Genomic DNA, 21,756 nt, shown 5'->3' on the forward strand with positions numbered 1-21,756 from the left:
TATTAATGTGTACATGTACCTAAAAGTGGGAATAGAAATTGTAACTGATGAAAATTTATCCTGAAACGGAATCAAATACTAATCAAAATTGATGTGTAGTCCCTTGTTTTAGTAAAATCTAAATGACAGAAATAGATAAAACGCAATGAGGAGACGAACAAGCAGGCATCTATGGAGTTAATTGTTATTCACTAGATTTACGGTAGAGCGTTGTTAGCAATTAAAACTGGCGCCATTTAGAACAAATTCTATTTATTTTTTCCGAGGTAAGGATACCCGTATTTCCCCCTATAAGGCGGTATCGAAGTAGGCAATTCATTTAGGCTTCAATTAAACATTAATGCGATTTCGCTGTAAAAATCAGTCATGTTGAAGACGCGTTTTCTTCTTGTGTCAAAAAATCATTCACGGATTTATAGACATATATTGAAAACATATTCTGTCATTCAGTCGCGGGACATATTTTAATATGGTGATCGTTGTTGGATGCGCCTGCGTGTCTAGCTACCGGATTAACGTTAAGGTTTCAATGCATACAAATGGCCGCCGTGGCTTGCAAGGATCATGCTTTTGAAAGGGAAAAGGCATCTCGTTGACACTTATTCTTTAATCATACGGACAAGAATATGGTTCACCTAGATGATTGTGTATAGAAATTGAGCGATACTGTTTTCATTTCGGTGGTTTCGAGGTCTATACATGACTAATTTGCAAATCAAAGCGTAAAACTGCATCCTTCATCCCTCTTCGATTAATAATAAACTCAGTGGTTCTCTGTTTGGATAGTGTTATTGGAGTAATTCAATGGACACGCCCACATTAGCTAAAATTTCTTCGGCCTCTTCTCCTTGTAATGAATTTGAATACCGTCTTAATTTACTACAACTATTTCTTAGTTTATCAAGCCTTACTGACATTAAACACGGCATTATTATTTTTCATACAAAATAGTAAGCGTCTTCTTCATTTCTTTGACAAACCTTTTCGTTGTGACAATCTCGAAGCCTCAGAGCTTGAGTACTTCAATAAAGTCAACAAGAATAACGGAACATTGCTTTTTTTACTTCCACATAGCACTTGACTGCGGCACCAAGGTGCAACAATGCAAATACTGCCTTGAGAAAATGGTGAAGATTTCCCGCCCGATAAAATTCCTTTGTGTGGTTTTGTGAAGTACTACATTAATTAAGCGTTTGAAAATCGAACACGCTTCTCTTTATTGGCACAGAACATTTCTTCTTTCATTTTTCCGCAGGGTATCATTTAAAAATGAGTAAAATGGTACGGTCAATCTGTCATTTGTAAAGGAAGAACAAATTATGGATGGGGAAGACAACGGATTATATATAGTCCATCAAGGAAAGTAGGAAATTTACATTTCAAAACTTCAAAAATTAAATTGCGTTTTATGCTTTTTTTTTCCTCTCTGATTTTTGTTTTAGATCTATTATATGCAATCACCCAACGGAAACTGATTTAATCGTTTAATTAGATATTTTAAAATCTATAACATTTTTTTGGTGATATAGTCAGTACCTTTTCTTATTACCACAAACCTTGTTTGAATTACCTTCGACCTTTGCTGGCTTTTAATGATTGTCAGTATGGAACTGTGGGAGATTCGGTCTTGTTCGTCTCACCGGTTTATTTATTGCAAGAATCATTTATCATGACCACCGGTCAATGTCAGGCCTCAAAGCTCACGTGGTTTTCTGCGGATTCACTTGCTTTTTTAATGGAACACAATCGTTTTTACATGAACCATATTCCATCATTTATCATCTACGAAAAGATCATAGAAGTTTATCATTTACTCTTATTTCCATCTATTTCTCAGTTTTGTCTGTTTTTGTTTTGCATCTAATCTTGATAGACGATATGTTTACATCCTTAATGATTTATATAGTCTCGAATGACAAAAAAAAAATCATTATGCAGAAATGGAGTTTTATATTTCCATGGCAAAATCATTTCATTTCTATCTTATTCATATCATCACCGATTATATAGGAGAAAAAAGAATCGCGCTTAACTTTCATATACACATGGTAAAATTTGATAAGATCGAGAAATTTTTGTTCACGGAGATATTTTTCTTGCTAATGACGGAGTCGTATGTAATATATACATACAGACACCCTCCGAAAAATAAAACTTGGAAAATGCAACTAGAATGCCAAGTTAGATTAAGGAGTTTCAAGGGAGGACCAAAACCAGAAACAGGTCTCCCGTCAACTCAGTCACAAGGAACCTTGTATTCCAAGCGAAGGAAGGCAATAAAAAGGGCTTCTGGAAGTAACATTAATATGTTTCAGGAGAGTTCGTTGTCAAGATTGTTAATTTATTTAAAAGCAACATTCTATATCTTGAATAATTTGCAGACAAGGAGATGGCGACGAAAATTTGAAAATGAACATAGATTGTGTATGACTGCTGGGGTGTTGCTAATATGAAAACATCTAAAACTCGGAGGGGGATTTTGACGTTTTGAACAAACTAAGAAGTTCATTAACTTTCCTTCAAAAATGCCACAGAGGAGATTAAACGAATTGTGTATGTTTTCTCTCAACAAATATGCTGATTATAAATTCATGACAGATTTTAAAAACTATATTAAGTTGAAAGATACAACACTAGTAGGAAGCCATTACTTATTCAATAATATAGTTTCATAAAGGGATGAGACCCTTTAGAAATATATGCTCAGCATATAAATTTTCCATAGTATGTCTCTATGAAATAAACAAGTTTGATTTAATGTCCTACCAGTGTCCATTTGTACACTATACCCTGATATTTCAAAATTGAATTAATCAACTACATGTATATCTCTCAGTTTCAATTTACACTAGAATGCATCGCCTACAAAACTTGAACCCAGACTTCTATAATACTGTATGCTGGAAAAACTTCAATTTGATGCATTGAATCACGCTTTCGTTCAGTTTAGTATTTGTTCTGAGGCATTGTGCGACTTTGCAATGCATTGGCGGCAAGAGCGAAAAACTGGAGAGAAAGTATGGATTAAAATTCTTCATTCTAGTACCATAGATATTTTTTCTCGCAGTGACTAAATGACAGGTTTTATCCTAAACACGATCTAACGAAACACACAAGGCGTGATACACGCAATCACGGCTAATCATTGTCTTTTCTTTACCTTTTTAAGTTCCTTGGCAAAATTATAACGATGGAGATTAAAGACAGACAAATTATCATCCTTCTAATTCAATTGTAAGTAGTCAAGATATAATTAAAGATCAATGCAGCAAGAGACTCTAATACACGATCTGCATTTTTTGCCGTTTTACATGTACCATACTTTAATTTATTACATATTAGTATATAACATCATATATTCATTGCCCCTGAAGGACTACAAACTTTGGCCTATGCTCGGCGCTTACGGCCTTTGAGCAGGGAGGGATCTTTATCGTGGCACACCTACTGTGACACGGGGCCTCGGTTTTTGCGGTCTCATCCGAAGGACCGCCCCATTTAGTAACCTCCAACGACAAGCAAGGGCTATTAAGGACCTATTTTAACCCGGATCCCCACGGGAATATTTGCTTTAGAAAAAAAAAAGTAATCCAGAAGTTATTAATACTTTGAGATATGCTTTGTTGGACACGTATATCAGAGAATACATATATGAACTTTCTATTGACTAATTATTAAGATTGTCAAGATTCTTTTCCTCCCAAGGTTAGTTTAAGGTCGTAATGGGTTTTTTTTTGTTCATTCTGAAGGAGTTAAAATTCTGGTTTATTACGAAATATGTACATCTGCCAATGTCTCCCCTTCTCTACATGGTATCTGTCCTATCGTGAAGTTTGAATTTACCGGGTGGTACTAAATATAAAATTTACAATATGACACCTGTCAGAGTGATTTCATATTTGCTTATACACCATTTCAACGAGATGGTACATGAAATCTCACATAATAGGTATTCCATTCACCTCATGTACAGTACTTGTTGAATATTTTCCTGTTGCATCACGCAAGGTTACCTCGCTCGACAATCGGAAGTACCTTTATCCAACGGGTGTTAAATAAATAGCTATGTTCTTATACGACCATAAATACTTACTATACCCAATTAAAAATCATAACAACACTATTTATGGTTAATTGCTCGAAGACTTGCGCATTTATTCATGATAAATACATATATACACGCAATCTCCCTCTCTGCCTTGAGGGAAAATATCTTCAAATCTACAATGATATACATGTATATATATATACCCCTTATGCGTAATACATATTTGTATCATATACATTATACACAAGCATGATAACCATACATTACGACACAATTGTGCATGTAGAGATTGGGTGTACAGTGTGAGAACAGCGCAGTCTTGAGCTCGAATGACTGAAAATTCATGCTCTACATAAGCGGCCTTACTGGTATGACACGCCCGAATCCCTTCACAAACTATAAATAGCAACCACATGTTCGATGTAACAGGTTAGATTTATGAACCTGCAATAAATGATTTTTATGTTAGTTTGCTCAATGATGCTAGGGCTCACAGCGGGTGTGATCGGTCGACAGTGGTATGCTTATTCCTCCTACGCACCTAATCCCACCTCTGGTGTGTAGGGGGGGGGGGGTGTCCGTGCTTGCCCTACCTTTAATTTTGCATTCTTTGTTGGAATTATCATCTTCACCTTTTCATGATATAAACCACATGTATGATATAAATACACTCATGCATCAAGACGTCACAGCAACGCGGTTCAATAGTTCACGTCATTATAAGCACTGACATTCCTGAAAAAAACCCAACAACATTGTAACCCAAAATAACACCTTCTTATATCAGTGTCTCGGACTAAATCTGCCTAGCATCTTCAAAAGAAGATACTGTTCCATCATATCGGTCACAAATGAAAATATAAGAAATAGGTCGGCACGTGATCAAATCAGCCTTGACCGATCGCGGTACCTCAGCGGTAGAGCGTTCGCTTTGTAACCAGGAGGTGGTGAGTTCGATCCCCGCTCGTGCCATTGTCGCGTCAAACCTTGGTCATAAACAAAGGTAATGAACACCTTCGTAAACCTTGCTCCTTTGCCAACCAATCTGCATATTAGAAATGTATATGACTTTAATAACGGAAATCCCGTGTTGCGCAGACGTTGTCACGCTAAAGAACCCTTAGTGCTACGGTCCTGAGCGCTAAGTTTAATTATAAATTTGTGGGACTTTATCTATAGCTGGTAATGTTTCAATATCGGTGAATATTCTTTCGAATAGACGTTAAACAAACAAACAGACAAAGCAATGTGGGTTTTATGGTATTTTATCACGTGATCGACTTTATTCTTGTCGTTAAGTTGTTTAAAGCTGTATGACCAGATATTTCTCTTCCAAACCATAAAAAATTATTATAATGCAGCAGTATATGCTGTTTAGAACGCCTGTGCTTGCGCAACATGTCGATGGAAGAGCCAAGAAAGAGAAAACGTGGTTGTCCAAGAAATACCAAATAAAGTGTTTTACAAAAGCGCCGCAAGAACATGCAAGGTGAAGATAACGAACAGTGATCAATCTCATAACTCCTACAAGCAATACAAAATAGATAGTTGGGCAAACACGGACCCCTGGACACACCAGAGGTGGGATCAGGTGCATAGGAGGAGTAAGCATCCCCTGTTGACCGGTCACACCCGCCGTGAGCCCCATATCCTGATCAGGTAAACGGAGTTATCCGCAGTCAAAATCAGTGTGCCAAGAACGGCTTAACAATCGGTATGAAACACGTCAGACAGCATTTGACCCAATGCGAGGTTGTATTGACGAACTAGATCGTTATAACGACCATAGAATTTGCGAAATGCTGACTTCAATCGAGACTGTTGAAATTCCTGTACCATCAACTTGTTTGTCACTAGCTTACCTCGATGTAAAAACTGACTATACCCAGAACAAGCTCTTGCATATCGAATCAGTTGAGATATATAAACACCATATGCAGGTGATAATGGAATATTGCTACATAAATGTGGGAAGTTGACGATGGAGAAGCTGAAATCATCCCGTTTGTCATACAGTTGAGTGACATCGTTGATCTTGCTTCAGTATCCCTCTTTGTTGACGTTTTTTATAAACACGAATTTAAAACCAAATACGTCTGGTTAAAACAGTTATAATAATATACAGTCGTAGCTCGGTGGTAGACCGTTCGCCTCGTAACCGGGAGGTCGTGAGCTTGAGCCCCAATCGTACCAATGACCGCATCAAACCTTAGACATTAATGTAGGTACTGATTGCTCCTTCGCCAAACACTCGGCATTTAGAAGTAAGTAACACGGGTCTTTCGGATATAACCTTAAAAACAGAGGTCCCATGTCACGGTAGGCGTTGGCACGTTGAAGAACCCTCACCGCTACGGTCCTGCGCGTTATGCATAGGTCTAAATTTGTGGTACTTCACCTACAGCTGGTGACATCCCAATATGAGGGGGAAATTCCAGACGGGACGTAAAACTATTTAATAGTACATCCTATTTGAACCATAAACAATGTACAAGGAGGCATTTTACGACGACGAGTGACTTTTTGGCGTGATATACAGAACGCAATATTTATGATAGAAATAAGCTTAATCGCAAAATATGAATATAAGGAATAAATGTTTAGGTTGTTTGTATTTTGGAGGTATGAAATAATTAACCCTGTGAGATATGTGTATATATATCATTGTTCGTTATCTTCACCTTTCATTAGTGACGTCATATACGGAATATGAAATTTCAAATCATAAACTGTATGGATCTTATCTGATGATCGTTTTCTCAAAATTCCGAATATTGCAAAATCGATAGTGTTTGAACAAAAAGAATATTATTGACAATTTCGTGCATTTCAAAATGAATTTGAATTTGCCGATCCTTTCTCTTGATAAAAGAATACCTGTGCAAATCCTACTTCCAGATTTGTCCGGTCCACCATGATCAAGGAAATCCGCTGTTTAATTCCGTCCTTTTTAATATTGCCCATAACTGAAGGAATGTTGATATGTTGTCAAACAATAAATTTAAACTGACTTTTAGTGAAAGAATATCGGATGCTCTCTTGAAAGGAAGTTTTTAAACCTTTTTTCAGACATCACCATGACTAAAAACTATTATACAATTTCTTTGTTACATCCTGTACTCGTTTCAAATATGTCACACAATCTACATGCCAGTCCTAAATCAGGAGGTTATTTATGATTTGCTTTGTTTGTTTGTTTGTTTTCCCTATTATTGTTTTTTGATTACTTCATGTTGCGCCAACAATCCTCTGAAACTACAAAATGAAATTTCTGTTATTGTGGATCTGTATATGATAACCTCCCCTTACTTTTATTCCTTTTTGAACTCCGTGTACCTAGTATAAATGTGAATACGGACGGTTCACGTGTGCATTACAAATCAAAGAAATGTGAATCCAGGCGGTCTTTTGGGTCACGTGTGCATTACAAATCGGAACGTTGCAAGTACAAATTGTCAGTATAGCATACATGTAGGTATATCTGTCGTTTGATTATGTATTGAACAAGTAATTAAAATATGAACATGCAAGTGATGTCAGCAAAAACTCTCAACATTTTTTTTTATTCCACCACTGTTTAGCAGAACACTGTGATGAATCCAGGATATCATAAAAAGGCCACTTTGAAGGCTTAAAGTTTTCTTCTTCTCGATATTAAAATAAGAATTAAAAGTTAGGGTTTTTGTAATAATTTATGAAGCGGGGTCAAACTTTCTAGGCACAAGTTGAGGTCTGCATAATTCATAAAATAGCTGGGACCAAAACAGGCAACTTGGGGCTTACGACCTAGGCTAGTCAAACATTTCTAATATGCTTCTCTCCTTACAACCCTAGAAACCCTTGGCGATCAAGATGGGGCAAAAGTTTGTGAGGTGAGTAGTGTATCAGAAATTCTTGTCTAGCCATAGAGACATAGAGATTCCACGTGTTAATTTCACTTTAACATCGATTATCCCATTCTATCTTCTAACGTTACATGTGTGAGTCCATTTTTAATCCACATCAGAGACCCCAAAAAAAAAAAAATGTTGAATATTTACATTCACTTCGTTTCCCTATAACTTAATTTCTTACTAACTGAAATTAAAGGTCAGTATTTCATCAAGTTAAAACTTTCAACTTTTGAAATATGCTAATCACAGCGTATGTATATACTTGACCTCAAAGAGTACAATATGCCGCTTATTATATGGGTTTATCATCAAAATGCAATTGAAAAGATTAAAAGGTAAATATGAAAGTACAATGTACGTGTATACGAGATGGCATGCCTTGAGCCTCTCACACCGATATATACTGTATTTCTTGAAACGCTGTAATGCGCTCGATTTACTATGTCGCTGTGAAGAGGCTTGAGGTATAAAATCTAGTATATTTCTAAAAGCTGAAAGACATTTCTTGATTATATAAAAAAAAAAAATAATCGCACAGGCGAGGGTTAAATCTAATGAATATTAAAACTAAAGTTATTATAATTTTTCAATACTGGAATTATTTATCAAAATTGTATTATAATTCTTTCCATTTCATATTATGTCGACTTTTTCTTCTAAAGAAAGAAGCGTTGCATTATACAGTTAGCATGGAGTATAGATTACTGGTGCACTTGTTTTGATATCTTTCTTTGCACTTTAGTGAATGCATGTACATTCATGCTTTTAAAGTGATGTGTTAATGATGTTGAACGCAAACTTTACAACATAACTGCCTTTGCTACCACTGATAAATTCAAAATTTTCAGCGTGTTCATTTTGCTTGTTTACATGTTTCCAACTGAGAGGAAACATACAGATATGTACCTGGTTCCATGACCATAAAGTGAGAATAGACTCAAGTCAAATATTTGAAATTGATCAAATCCATAAAATATTGACATTTATAAGTCAATCAAATTCATGCTGAGATTTTTTTAAAAATATGAATCAAAATGTCGGTAGAGTATAGTAGTGTGATGTTCACACGCCAAAGGTCAGTTCAGGGTCATAGAGCCGGGCATTCAGATTTAATTGGGCTGAATTTCTTTGCGATGTAAAAATTTAAATAGTCTCAGTGTTCGAATCAGTAGAAGGTATTCCAAACACTTTTATGGAGGAGAAGATGGTATTGTTCAAGATTTAGTGCCGAAATTATGTTCAATTACCACAAAAGGTATATTCTTTCAAGATTTTCATACCTGGACATGGAAATTGTTTTGTAATGTTTTCCTTTTTTGTATTTCATGTGTATCAAAATGATTTTTTTCTAAAACAGGTTCCCCCCTCAATATCAGTCCAAAGTATCTCCATAGAAGGTATCCGACAAAACTAGGCTTTTTTTTTTTTTTTTACTTTAGACCCCATTGGTATGTAATCGACTCATGAATTACAACATGGCAACTAATCAAAGAGTCCAGAAGTTTTTCAACATTTTTTTTTTTATTTAAAAAAAAAAAAGCCACAGTAAACGTATGTTTAAAATATGTAAATCATGTATATAACTGTCCGTAACTCTGATGTTGAACGCATTCGGTTATCATTGCATAAGATTTCTTTGAAAAGAATTAGTGAGTTATTTTCAAGTTCAATCAAGGCTGTATAGAGTACTGGGATATTAGGAAGACACCGACGTTTTTCAGGAGATATTTGCTTTCTGGGTAACCAATATCGAGACAAATCAAGTCCAACCTGACTCAGCGTTAAACACACATAGATGTCCTCCATCGACCGGGATTAATGAAGATCATCGCTTACCAGAGATCCCCCTTACTCATATGATTAGAATGTGACCAGCGCAATTGACAGGTTAATCTTAAAACAATGCAAACAATACGATGCCACTTGTGAAATTAAACCAATTTTAAATATTTGCCCCCTTTGCGTTCCGCGTCACACGTGGCCAGCGATAACTGGAGTTAGTTGTGACAACTATGTCATTAAAGTGACCACTAGTGAGAATTGATTGTCACTTTAAGCCCATGTTTGTCTAATTAACTGCTAGTTCAAATTCACCATGCAGCTACTGAGCGCTCAAACGAGGCAAGATTAGATAAATTGTATATCTATTCAAAACCCTCAGCTTCATGAACATATCGCAAAAGAAAAACTTTCTTACAGACAAAATAAGTTTATGTTTAAGTTTTCAGAAATTTCGAAAAATACCTTGGATTTTTTTTTTTACGATAAAGCTTGTTATAAAAGATTCCTAGAAATATTTGGAAAAGGTTTGTTGTGATATTCAGATTATTCTGCTTCAAAGAAGTACGAAAAACCAAAAAACAAAACAAAAAACCACCATATCATCAGAACTTTTAAGAAACCTGTATTTTTTAAGTAATGCATACTTAATGGACAGACGTACGCCAGTTAATAAAGCAGACGTGATTTTGGTAAATACACTCCGGATTCCCGCCAATTTTAAGGATTATGTTAATTTACAAATTATATCCACTATACCCTGTAATAACCAGGAGCCGCACATTAAATTGAAAATGAGATTTATATTCTTGAATCCCCGTCGAGGTGACGTGAAATATGGCGGTGTATGAATTGTATGTGGCAGACAGCGTACAAGAGCCGGGATTCAGTTTCAAGCATACTTCTATAGGATGCGATACCACTGACAACAAGACTTTTTTTTCACACAGCATTTATATCTAAATTTCACGACTGCAGACTTTTGTTATCCGTTTTCATATTCACAAATATGTATTGTGATACATTTAAGCACTCCCAGAGATAAACTTGATATTCATTTATGATATATACAGTCGTACCGCTACTCGGTCTACATTGGATATATTTTTGAATGGTTAAAAATATGTTGATATTCATAGAGAAGGAAACAATTTATTACAGTACATAAACTCCAAGAATAGATTATTTATATATATATATATTGCTGTCAAGTCTACGATAGAAGTCTTACTTCTCAATATTTGTACATCCTCATAGACATAGTGTTACGAAGCAATTGTGACTTCGTTCTATAGTGCTTCGAGGTTTAAGAAATAATGGTCCATCTTTACTGGGCCTTGTAATAATTACGCGAATCATTACACCTTCCAATGCAAAACATCTATCACCTTACACATCCTAAAACTAAACATGTGCATGCATTCCTTAAGGAGGTATGCTACACCAGAGAAATTTGATGTAGATGAAAAGTGGAGGATATGTACAACAATATTTTGAAGTTGAAAATTTTCAAATTTACTTTATTTTGTCAAAAAATACAGTTTTAGTAAAAGGTAATCTGAAAAAAAATTAAAACTCCTGCTGGACTCGAACCTGCGACCTACAGTTAAGCAGTCGGTATTCTTTTTTCTCTCTCTTTTAGTCGATATTCTAACCTACTGAGCTACTCGGCTAGGTATTTAAATGGAAAAGGAAAAGTCAAATATTGCTGATATCGATTTTTTCATCCATGTTTTCAAAGGAAGTCAGCCATTATGACGATGTAGAGTACTACCTTAATCTCAACACTTTTTCTCAAAAGAATGCAAGTCCTGTTTTAGAGGAATATGGGCTACCTGGTATGCGTTTTATATAAACTACCAACGCATTACTAATAATCCAATTAAACCCGCATGATTTCTTTTAATGAGAAATAAAAACTCTACAACAACAGTCATCACATATCCAACTTCCGGTTTTTTGCAATCAATATCGCTCCTTACCATGACAATCGTGATAACGTCACTATCTGACGTCATATTTACAGCAGTAAAAACTGTCAAAGTATGCAACTGATTGCCAATCTGTTGATTGAAAGGTCGCTTATGACTTAAGTCAAAGAGGAGAAGCTTATCTGGCTTTTATTTTCTTTTATTTCTACCTGAGACTGGAACATATCTGTATATCAACATGGCTATTTGGATAACCCTCTGCCGCAAGCGACCAGATGCTACTTTTAGCTTCATAATTTGCTTGAAGCAGTTATCATTGATTAAATATAGCTTTATTTACTCACTGTTTGAAGGTAAATACCCAAGGCGCGATAATTTGTTTCTGACTTTTGAAAATTGTCCATTTTTCACTCTTAAAGTAAAGGAAATGATTTTATCATAAACATATCTGTTGTAAAGGACGGATTTTAAAGCTAATGGTGAATTCGATATCTCCTGTTTCGAGTTCCATTGATCTCCTATCGCAAAAGCAATGTTCTGAACCTGTTTCGCACAGAATCTTATAAATGCTTGTGAAATGTGTATCACTCATAAACGAATTATCATTCGAGGTTTACAGCCCGTCGAAAAATTATCATTAATAAGAATTTTACTGATTTAAACAGGGAAAAACAACACATGTTTGTTTGAAGTTCTACCATAAATCACTACAATTCTCTGTATATTTCTCTCTGAGCTGGTGCATCATGCCGACTCCAAAATTACTGCCATCGTGAATCAAACAAAATCAAAGTTCCTGCTGTGTTATAGGTGTCCGGTAACTTTTGATGCGTGTCAGAGTGTTAATTCTTATTTGATTAAATTAATTCCGAAATGATATATCAAGTGTATTTCTAGAATTCTATATTAATAATATTCCTGCGAGTGTTCATAATGCCCCCAGTATTACTCCATATACGCTTCCTCTCTGAACACTAGCCGGAAAATGAAACATAAATAAGGTAGAAGACAAATAATCTATATACATCGGCATGGGAATGGTAAATTTTATATTGTCCCCAACCTACGATCTATCAATGAAATGGTATAATAATCTCTTTTTCACTCTGAATGATGACGTTATAATGAGATAGTGTTTTTAAGTCTATGTTGAATAAGACCATATAACAATGCCAGTAAATGTACTCTCTGAGATTAATGAGATGCTAATTCCTTGGTTATTAAAAGACATAAGGTTTATTATACCTAAGATCAACTTTCGACTTTTGCTTCTCGGCCTTCTTTTGAATTGATGACTGAGATTGTCCTACTGTGATCCTTTTTATTCTCTCTGTGATGAAAAATGACACGTTATGGTATCCGACTACCACGAACAATTAGTCCCTCCAGGAGGGGCTATATACAGAACCTGAGTGAAATAAAATCCATTTTCATGGTATTTTGAAATCTGATTCCATTTTCCATTACACCTGAAGTAAAGGCTATCAAGATACCAAAGGTAAGAGATGCTATTTGTTATACCTTATGATCGTCTTTTGAACTCCACCTGTACAGAGGAAGGTGGTGCACTCCGCAACATCAACAAGGATGTTTTCAGATGAGGAATTGCAGAACAAAACGATGGGTGGGTGGTAGGAAATGGAAGGGTACAATTAAATATGTTCAATCATTTCTTTTATGATGATGATGTCCAATTGGTGCTTCTTTTTTGTTTGACTTTTTGGACACCTTATAGCTTCTATTTCTACACTAGCATGGGTACTCAAAGATATATGTTAATGCTTTAAGTGATAAAATACATTATTTCTCTAACCCTGGGAAAGGTGAAAACAATCTGAAACAATCCAGATTATCTAAGCCTTCGAAAAAAGCCATCAACTTGACGTTGCAAAACATTTTCACAGGTAGAAGGATAAGCATTTAGGCCATCTTAACACCTCGAGGTGCTTCAAATAGCCATCCTACCTTCCACGGATCAAATCTATTGATTAGAGCTCCGTCTTGCCATACCTTGCCGATTCTTTCGATACCCCGGGTACGCCATTCCACGCTCGGCATCCGTAGCTGTTTAGAGATTAAAGCAATGCGCTCTTTTTATCTCATTTGGTAAACACTGGCAAAGCAACGATAGTCACGGAGGGACAATCCGATGGTTCATCCAGGCTTTGATTTTTAGATAAAATGGCATGAAAAATGATCCTTCTAGTCTTACAGCTGTTTACGATGCACTAGTTTAAATGTATTTATCATTTTCAAACTCCACCATTTTTGAGAAATAAGCAAAACGATGGGCTTTAATTACCAATGTACGACTTAGGTACTTAAGGTAGACCTCCCGCGGAGGAAAAACAAGGGAATCAAGACACATAACCCGAATTTAATCAAAATTAATTGCTGAGGGAAAAGATAAATACAATGTCATACTCGCCGATCAAGAGGATTGTTTGGATGTCGTAGAGCGGCCACACAAGACTAGAGAGATTTGTGTGTCACTGGGTTGTGGCTCAACAGAATTTTGTATGTAATAGAAACTTTGGAAATTTCGTCCAACTCAGGAATCCCTATAGTAATATCGACGTCATTATCATTTTTATCAAGTAAAACGTGAAATATAGATATATACATGTATACAGACATCTTTCATTTTATCTTGACGAAACTTTCACATGTTTCATATATCTATGTCTGATTCAGGCGTCATGTTTACGTTTGATTTTATGTATATCAAAGTAACAGAAAAAATGACATGGAAGCATGACATTGGCAGTTCCTTGTTTGTCAGTACCTACAGTATTTATACATGTCTGTCTTGTTTTTCTAGCAAGTCAATATCACAAGAATGAAAGAAATACATTGTCAATGAAATCTACATTTACACCTTCACGAAAATATTATGACGTGCCCATTTCACAAAAAATATTATACATGTAATCTACATGCATAGCATTAGATGAGATTTTAGACTGCAGTTTTCTACTCGGAGACTTAAATAATGTTATTCATGTCTCTAAGAAACTATAGTTTACCTTTTAACTATACTTGGCGCGAATACAAACCCGCTTCAGTACCCATTAAGGGTAGCCTTTGTTGTTGAATAGACGATCTTACTAAAATGGATGTTTTGTGTGGAAAGTATAGTTTTCAGTTATTTATTCATTAGAAAAAATATAGTTTGGAGATTTAGGTATTGTTCATTAACTAGACATTTATAAAGTGTTATTTAGAATCGTTAGGTTTTATAACCTAATTCGTAAGCAATATTTTAAATATAAATATAGATATCATAAAACGTGAATGAAACATTGCAAACTACATAACATCTGCAATCAATATAAAACGAGTTTTATCAACTGCACGCTATACCTTCCGTACTGTTAACTATAATTACACTGCCAATGTTTTTTGCATTTGATATAGCTAAAAATTGTATTTGCCATATCCTTACGAATCCGCTGCAGTGGTGAACAATGCGCGTATGAATATTATAGTACGTCTATTTTCAGTGGTTGGGAATTCTGATACAAATAAAAGTAGAATGTAAATATAAGAAATATATTTCATTTCTGAATATACATTGTACATGAAGGGATGAACTGCGCCGCTTCTCGCCAGCATAAAGCGCCAATGAAGTATGCCGGTGTGAGGCTTCTCGTATTTTCAAAAATAACATTTATTTCTTAAATGTAATAAATGTTTTACATAGTCTATTCTAAACATCTCTAAACCCTAAACAGACTTTAAAGATACATTTAAAGATATATTTTACAAATATTAAGTAACGTTAACCAAGTGTATTGTTTAGGCCTGTTGAATAAAGATTCAGACGTAAATTAATGTTTAGGGCTTAAAGGAAACTACATATATATATTACAATTTCATTAGTTGACTTTTCTTTTGGTGAAAATGGCGTGTCAATGATACATGTATATACCTTACATTTTTACGTTTGATATTTTTCGTTTGGTAAGATTGTACATGTGTTTATGCAACCTTTGCCAGGTATTTACAGTGGTTCCTGTTACCTCAGGGGCTTGCTCCCCTTTGGAAATAAATATTATAAACAATATCATATTTTAACCATAGTATTGTTTACAATTTTTGACGGGAGCAAGCCCCTGTAGTATGACGTAATATGGTTTTTATTTCAGCATCAAATATCAACATCAAATTCAATTTAGCATCAGTCGTCATAAAATTTCAAAAAGTTATAAATTCTTACAGGTTTTTTAAAGATAAATTTGTGTTGAATGAAAGGTATTGTTTTGAGAATTAAAATCATAAATTGTAATGCTAGGCAGATGATCCTCATTTTTGTCACTAGAATACTGTTATTATAACAGCGCTACCCGCACCCTCGTTTTTGCCTCCACACATAATGAAACTTTATTCAAGGTTATTATGCTAGCTCAGTTGCGCATATTTTTACACGTACCATCCTTGTTACGTCATTGTAAAACGTACGTATATAGTTATGTGAAATTGTAGTTGGTGATAAAAATCTAATTCCACCCAGGCACGATTTTAAAGTGGGAGGAGGGGATGGGAGAGCCGGTAGAGAAGTTGGCTTCACAATTGTATTTTAGTCCAGGGTGGGGGAGGATGTCTACAGGTGTTTTGTTTTCTGAGGACGGGAAATGGTACAGGATTCGAGTAAAGGAGAACTCGGAAGGATGTTCCTTCATGGTATTTTGTTTTCGCAAAAACCCCACCTAGATGTTCTAAAGATTAAGACAGAGAAAAGTCAAGTCTTTAGACAGATATGGTGTAACGGTCTTTGATTTGACATCATAAAACAAATGATGAAGTGGCGGATCTATTTGAGAAGGTTGTTTTGTACAACAGAAATACAAACTTTTGTGAACAGCAACCGCTTATGTCGAGGTTTTTGTTATACCGGTGATGCGAAATTCGATGACGGACTCCTCCTCAACCAATGCTTTAAATAGAGTTAGTTTAGCATACGTTTAACAATAATCAGTATCGGATTTAAGAGGGGGGGGGGGGGCGCAGCCGGCGCGCGCCCCCTAAAATTTTCAAATTTAACGTAAATCGTGGTATCTTGTTTAGAAAAATGATATTTATCGATAAAAGAAGCAATAATTTCTTCCACTCCCGGAGAAATAGATGACAAAATCTTTTGATTTCTTGAATTACATGTACTTTATTGGGAGAACTTAAAATTTGCGTCATTTTACTAATTTCACCTTATTAAAAATGATAGAAAATAGTATCAATGACTTAAATAAGAGACATATTTCAAACCCTATGAAACCCAGGAGCTTTCGGGGGATTTGCCCCCTGGGTCCCCACCAGGGCTTCGCCCCAGATCTCTTGCCTCATAAAGTGGCGCCCCCCCCCCCTAACCGCAATTCCTGGATCCGCCCCTGATAATAGATGGTGTATTTCCCTGCCGTTTAGTTATATATTCTGTACATATATATATAAAGGGAAGAAAGCAGATGATTTGTCAGGAAAGTGTAACTGTTTAACAAAACAACTCTACACAAAGTCGTTGCCTTCAAAGGTTATATTCAGCATAGACGTGAATGTCGAACAAGGAATGATTTTTTTTTTTTAAATTTACGAAGTCAAAAACGATATCTTAGTAAATATTTTCAAGTAATAATAGGAAAAGGCTTAAAATAGAGAGAAAATATAATTGTTATAGATCAACATTATAAAAATGATTAATTTCTTAACTTATAAACTCGGTACATTTGTAGAGAAATATTGAACTAATTGCGATATATTCATGAACTATATTCTACGAATAAAATGAAACATATACATACAAAAACTACGGTTGTATAAATATAAATGAAATTGGTTTCAAAAGACAGTCTGTCTTTTGAAACACGTTCTTTACGAAATGAGCCGAGTGTTGACCATATGACTGCTGTTTTGCCTCGGACTAGAATGGCGCTCTGTCATTGGATAAAACGCGTCACGTGACTGTCATCTAAATTTCTTTAGACGGCGAGGCTGAAATTTAGACGGCAAGATGGCGGCCGTTACGTCTTTTTAGAATTGACACTAACTTTTCGCCAAACCCAATCAATACGGAAGTCCCGAGTTCCCCAAGACTTATTTCCCTTTGTCGAACTCTTCCGTAAATTATGACGTAAAATATTATGAGAGTGGGTACATTTGCTAATTACTATCGTTGTATTATTTCTTAAAAGATGATATCTAGAGTTTCTAAGACCATCCTATCTCAAGGAAAAGGCAACTTTAGTGAGTTTATGAGTATTGGGTAACAAAATGGCTCAAACAAATATTGTTAATTGCCATCTTTCTTTGATAAAAGCGTCACTCATATAGAAGAGGAAACGAATAATAATTCAATAGCCAATTTGATGATCTTATTCAAACAAATTATGCTTGATATGGCCAGAATATGCATACCAGTGATTGATATAAACAAAAGTTACGCTTTTATTACATTAATCGTACGTAATCGTTATGTACAATGCCAGTCTACGATATAATGAATACATTGTGTACCCACCTTACGTCATAAAATGCGAAAGAGTTCGACAAAGGGAAATAACTTTTGGGTAACTCGGAACTTGCGTATTGAAGTAAATTAATTAATTATTGACTAATTTGTTAATTTGTGTTCAGGTATTGTTATTACTATGTTGAAATTATCATTGTTCAGTTCTTGTTGACTGTTAATAAATGAAAGCATTGTATTTCTTTCTTATATTTATTAACATGCAAAAGGGTTTCGTCCTCGACAAAACAAAACACTTATTAAGTTTGTTACTGACTGTCTACGAAAATATGACGGGTTGTTCCAAGACCATAAAAGGCTTGGCAAACAACCCCACATACTTCCGTATACAGTCATTAACAAACCTAATAAGTAATATTAGCATACCACGAGCTATTCTTCCAGCAATTCTTGAATCTGCATATCTAATTACTCTTTAGTGTTTCAAACATAATCTAACACAATAAATCTTGTAAGATACGTCTTTAGTTCTAAATCTTAGTCGATGAACTCGCCATCAAAACTTACCGATGACATGGTTTTCTCTCTGACCACGTGTGAAGGCACGAGAATTGCATCCATCATACAAATAATGCCAACTGAAGATGTCCAAGAGTTAAATTAGTCAAGAATGAATTAAAATTACCGACCGATTCCTGTCATCTTGGGTGAAATCAAATAATTAACGTTGCACAAGTAATTATATATCGCCATTATAAATACATTAAGCATTTTAGTTTGGAAACAAAACACACAAAAATTATTAGTAGGTATTTACCTTTAAGGTTACCATGTATTATTTTATTTTGATAAAGAAAATGGACACATGAGGTATGATTTCTGCAGAAATCTGGACACATGAGGAATGTAAAAAAAATATCAATTTCTTCTCTTTACGTTTTGATGGTAGATAGCATGTTTGTTATACAGGAAAGAAATATATCGACGATGTTCATCGAAATATGGTCACACATGGCATTGTTTCAAAAAGTGACATTCCAGAGGGTGCAGTTTATTTGTTAACTGTGGATCTTCGCTCCACAAATTCATAACGCGAAAAAACCTCAGAATTTCAGTTTATCTAAATTTTAAAAACTGGATAAAATAACGCAACACTTATCTTTGTCAGTAAATATCATTTTATCATGTATATGTCCCCAATAGCCACGCAGAATAGAGCGTTGGTTTATAGTACATACAATATTCATAATTTACATTAGTTATTCATCGGCTCCATCCTCTATTGGCGTATGGCGTTTTTTATTTTCCCTATTCTTGAATTGAAGATTTTTATGGCAATACACATTTGAATTTATACTTGTATCACTTTTGTAAAAATAGAAAGTAAATTACTTCGTTGCGAATAGGTGTCCCTATAAAAATGAGAAATGTAATTAAATACCTCGATCCTCTCGATTCCTGCAATAGATCGCCTTTATCAGTCCACTTTCTTTTGAAATCTTCACTAAATCATTCAAACTTTAGTCAATCGGGGTGTTGTTGTTTTTTTTGGTTGGTGTTTTTTTTTTTTTGGAAATATTAAATTAGTGTTCAACAAATATAACGACGATAATATAATCAACAAGTCTGGACCCTGTTCACAACAGAAATATTTGAATGTTTAATTAAGTTTGCAACTTTTGCAATTGTCATTTTTGTATAAGCTAAAAATCAGTTCGAAAATGATACACAAGATTTCAAAACACAAGTCAGACTTTGGTGGTATATAGTCGTAATTCCTTTGGTAAACCTTTTGTGACGATATATTTTCGTACGCTCATGCATTCTGAACGAAAACTGTACTACATGTACTTAAAATTTGTAATACAGGGTGGGATGAAGTATTTTGTAGATTCATTAGATTTCGTGGGGATTAATTTTCGTGGATTTCTTAGGTATCCAAATCCCATGAATTTCAAACCACACCGAAACGCAAATTATATGATATTTTGATTCACGAAAAACTATATTTGCAAATCTCCGCATTCCACAAAAATTGGCTTCCACGAATTTTAAATACTTTAATAGTAATATACATTTAGGATTCGATGTTGTGACAAGATTGATGAGTATAATCAATGGCGATCCCAAAATAGTAACAAATTGTCCCTCTATGCTGCGGGTCTGCAGAAAAACAAAACAGTTTGAATGTCTTATTTTTGTTATTATTTCATTTTTCACGTGCAATTCCTTGACATAGATATGTAAAATAGTGGGATGTGTTAAAGAGTAAGAAATGAGAGCGTATTATAGGTACCGGTAATCTTTACTATATATATATATATATATATATATATATATATATATATATATATATACACACATACATGCATGTGGTTTGTTTTGATTCGTACAAGTGTACTAAAAAAATCATCAATAAAACTTAGAATTATGAATTATCAATAGAACACAAAAATAAAAATTTCATAGAGGTCGCAGAGTAAGTAAACGACAAATAAATGAAATAGTTACTTCTTAAATATTGAAATGCATGTTTATTAAAAGTAATTTTTATTAAACGTTTTATTCTAAATTTAAAAGATGTGAAATTTCACCATTCAAATCTGTCGTGGTGTGTTGTCAACGTTAAGGAATAATCTCTAAACTAATACAGTAGCCCCTCGTGTAGCTAACACTATCTAGGTATCGCTGAGATTGTTATAAGATCTGCAGACTATCATTACGATGGATGATGAGTTTATGATGACAGACAGAAGTAGAAGAACTTTAAAGAAAATTACTTAATGAATTGGTTGAAGTGATTGCTGAAACATTTACAAAATTATCTGCATATCTTGTACCTGTGGTATATATATATATATATATATATATATATATATATATATATCTTCTTTCACATGTGTAGACTATTTATAAATAACTGAATTGAAATACATAGACATCCGGCGAAAGACATCAAAATAGAGGAAATGCAAATATAATTAAAAACGTAAAAACTTTTTAAGAAACAATTTCTTTCGTTTTTTTGTTGTTTTTTTTGGGGGGGGGGCTTTTTTAATTTTTATTGTTTTACTGTATTGATAAAATAGATCAGGCACAAATCCTTGATCTCATTGTGTTCAAAACGTAGACATTACGAAACTAACACTTACACATAACAAAGGAAAACCTGATATCGTGACTACGAAAACAACACTAAAAGTAAGGAAATAGGATAAACTGTGTAAAATTCAATACGGGATTCTGTTTTCATAGAGTGCATGTAGAAAATAGTTTAGATCGGCTTATAAAACACTTTTAAATTGCGCTCAAATAATAAAGTGTTAGTACCTTCAATCAAGAAGGGGAATTTAAAAAAAAGAAAAAGAAATTTAAAAAAAAAAAAAAAAAAAAAGAAGACAGAAAGAAAGATGAAACGAGATTTTTCCAGTTTCAAATTTAATAACCTCTTCATATTTATCTCTAAACAAAATAATATCTTAGTTGATCAGTTGAGTTTTCTTTCCAACCCGCACGCTAATAGAAATTATGACATTGCCCTATCTAAATGACCGCATGTCGCTCGCAGAACGAAGGCCGGTCGATTTCATATGGCAAGGGTAATTATGCTTGTGGAGTTATAATTAGTTCCAGTCCCCTCAATATTTT

The sequence above is a fragment of the Ostrea edulis genome, chromosome 9, assembly GCF_947568905.1.
Source record: "Ostrea edulis chromosome 9, xbOstEdul1.1, whole genome shotgun sequence".
Taxonomy (NCBI): Eukaryota; Metazoa; Mollusca; class Bivalvia; order Ostreida; family Ostreidae; genus Ostrea; species Ostrea edulis.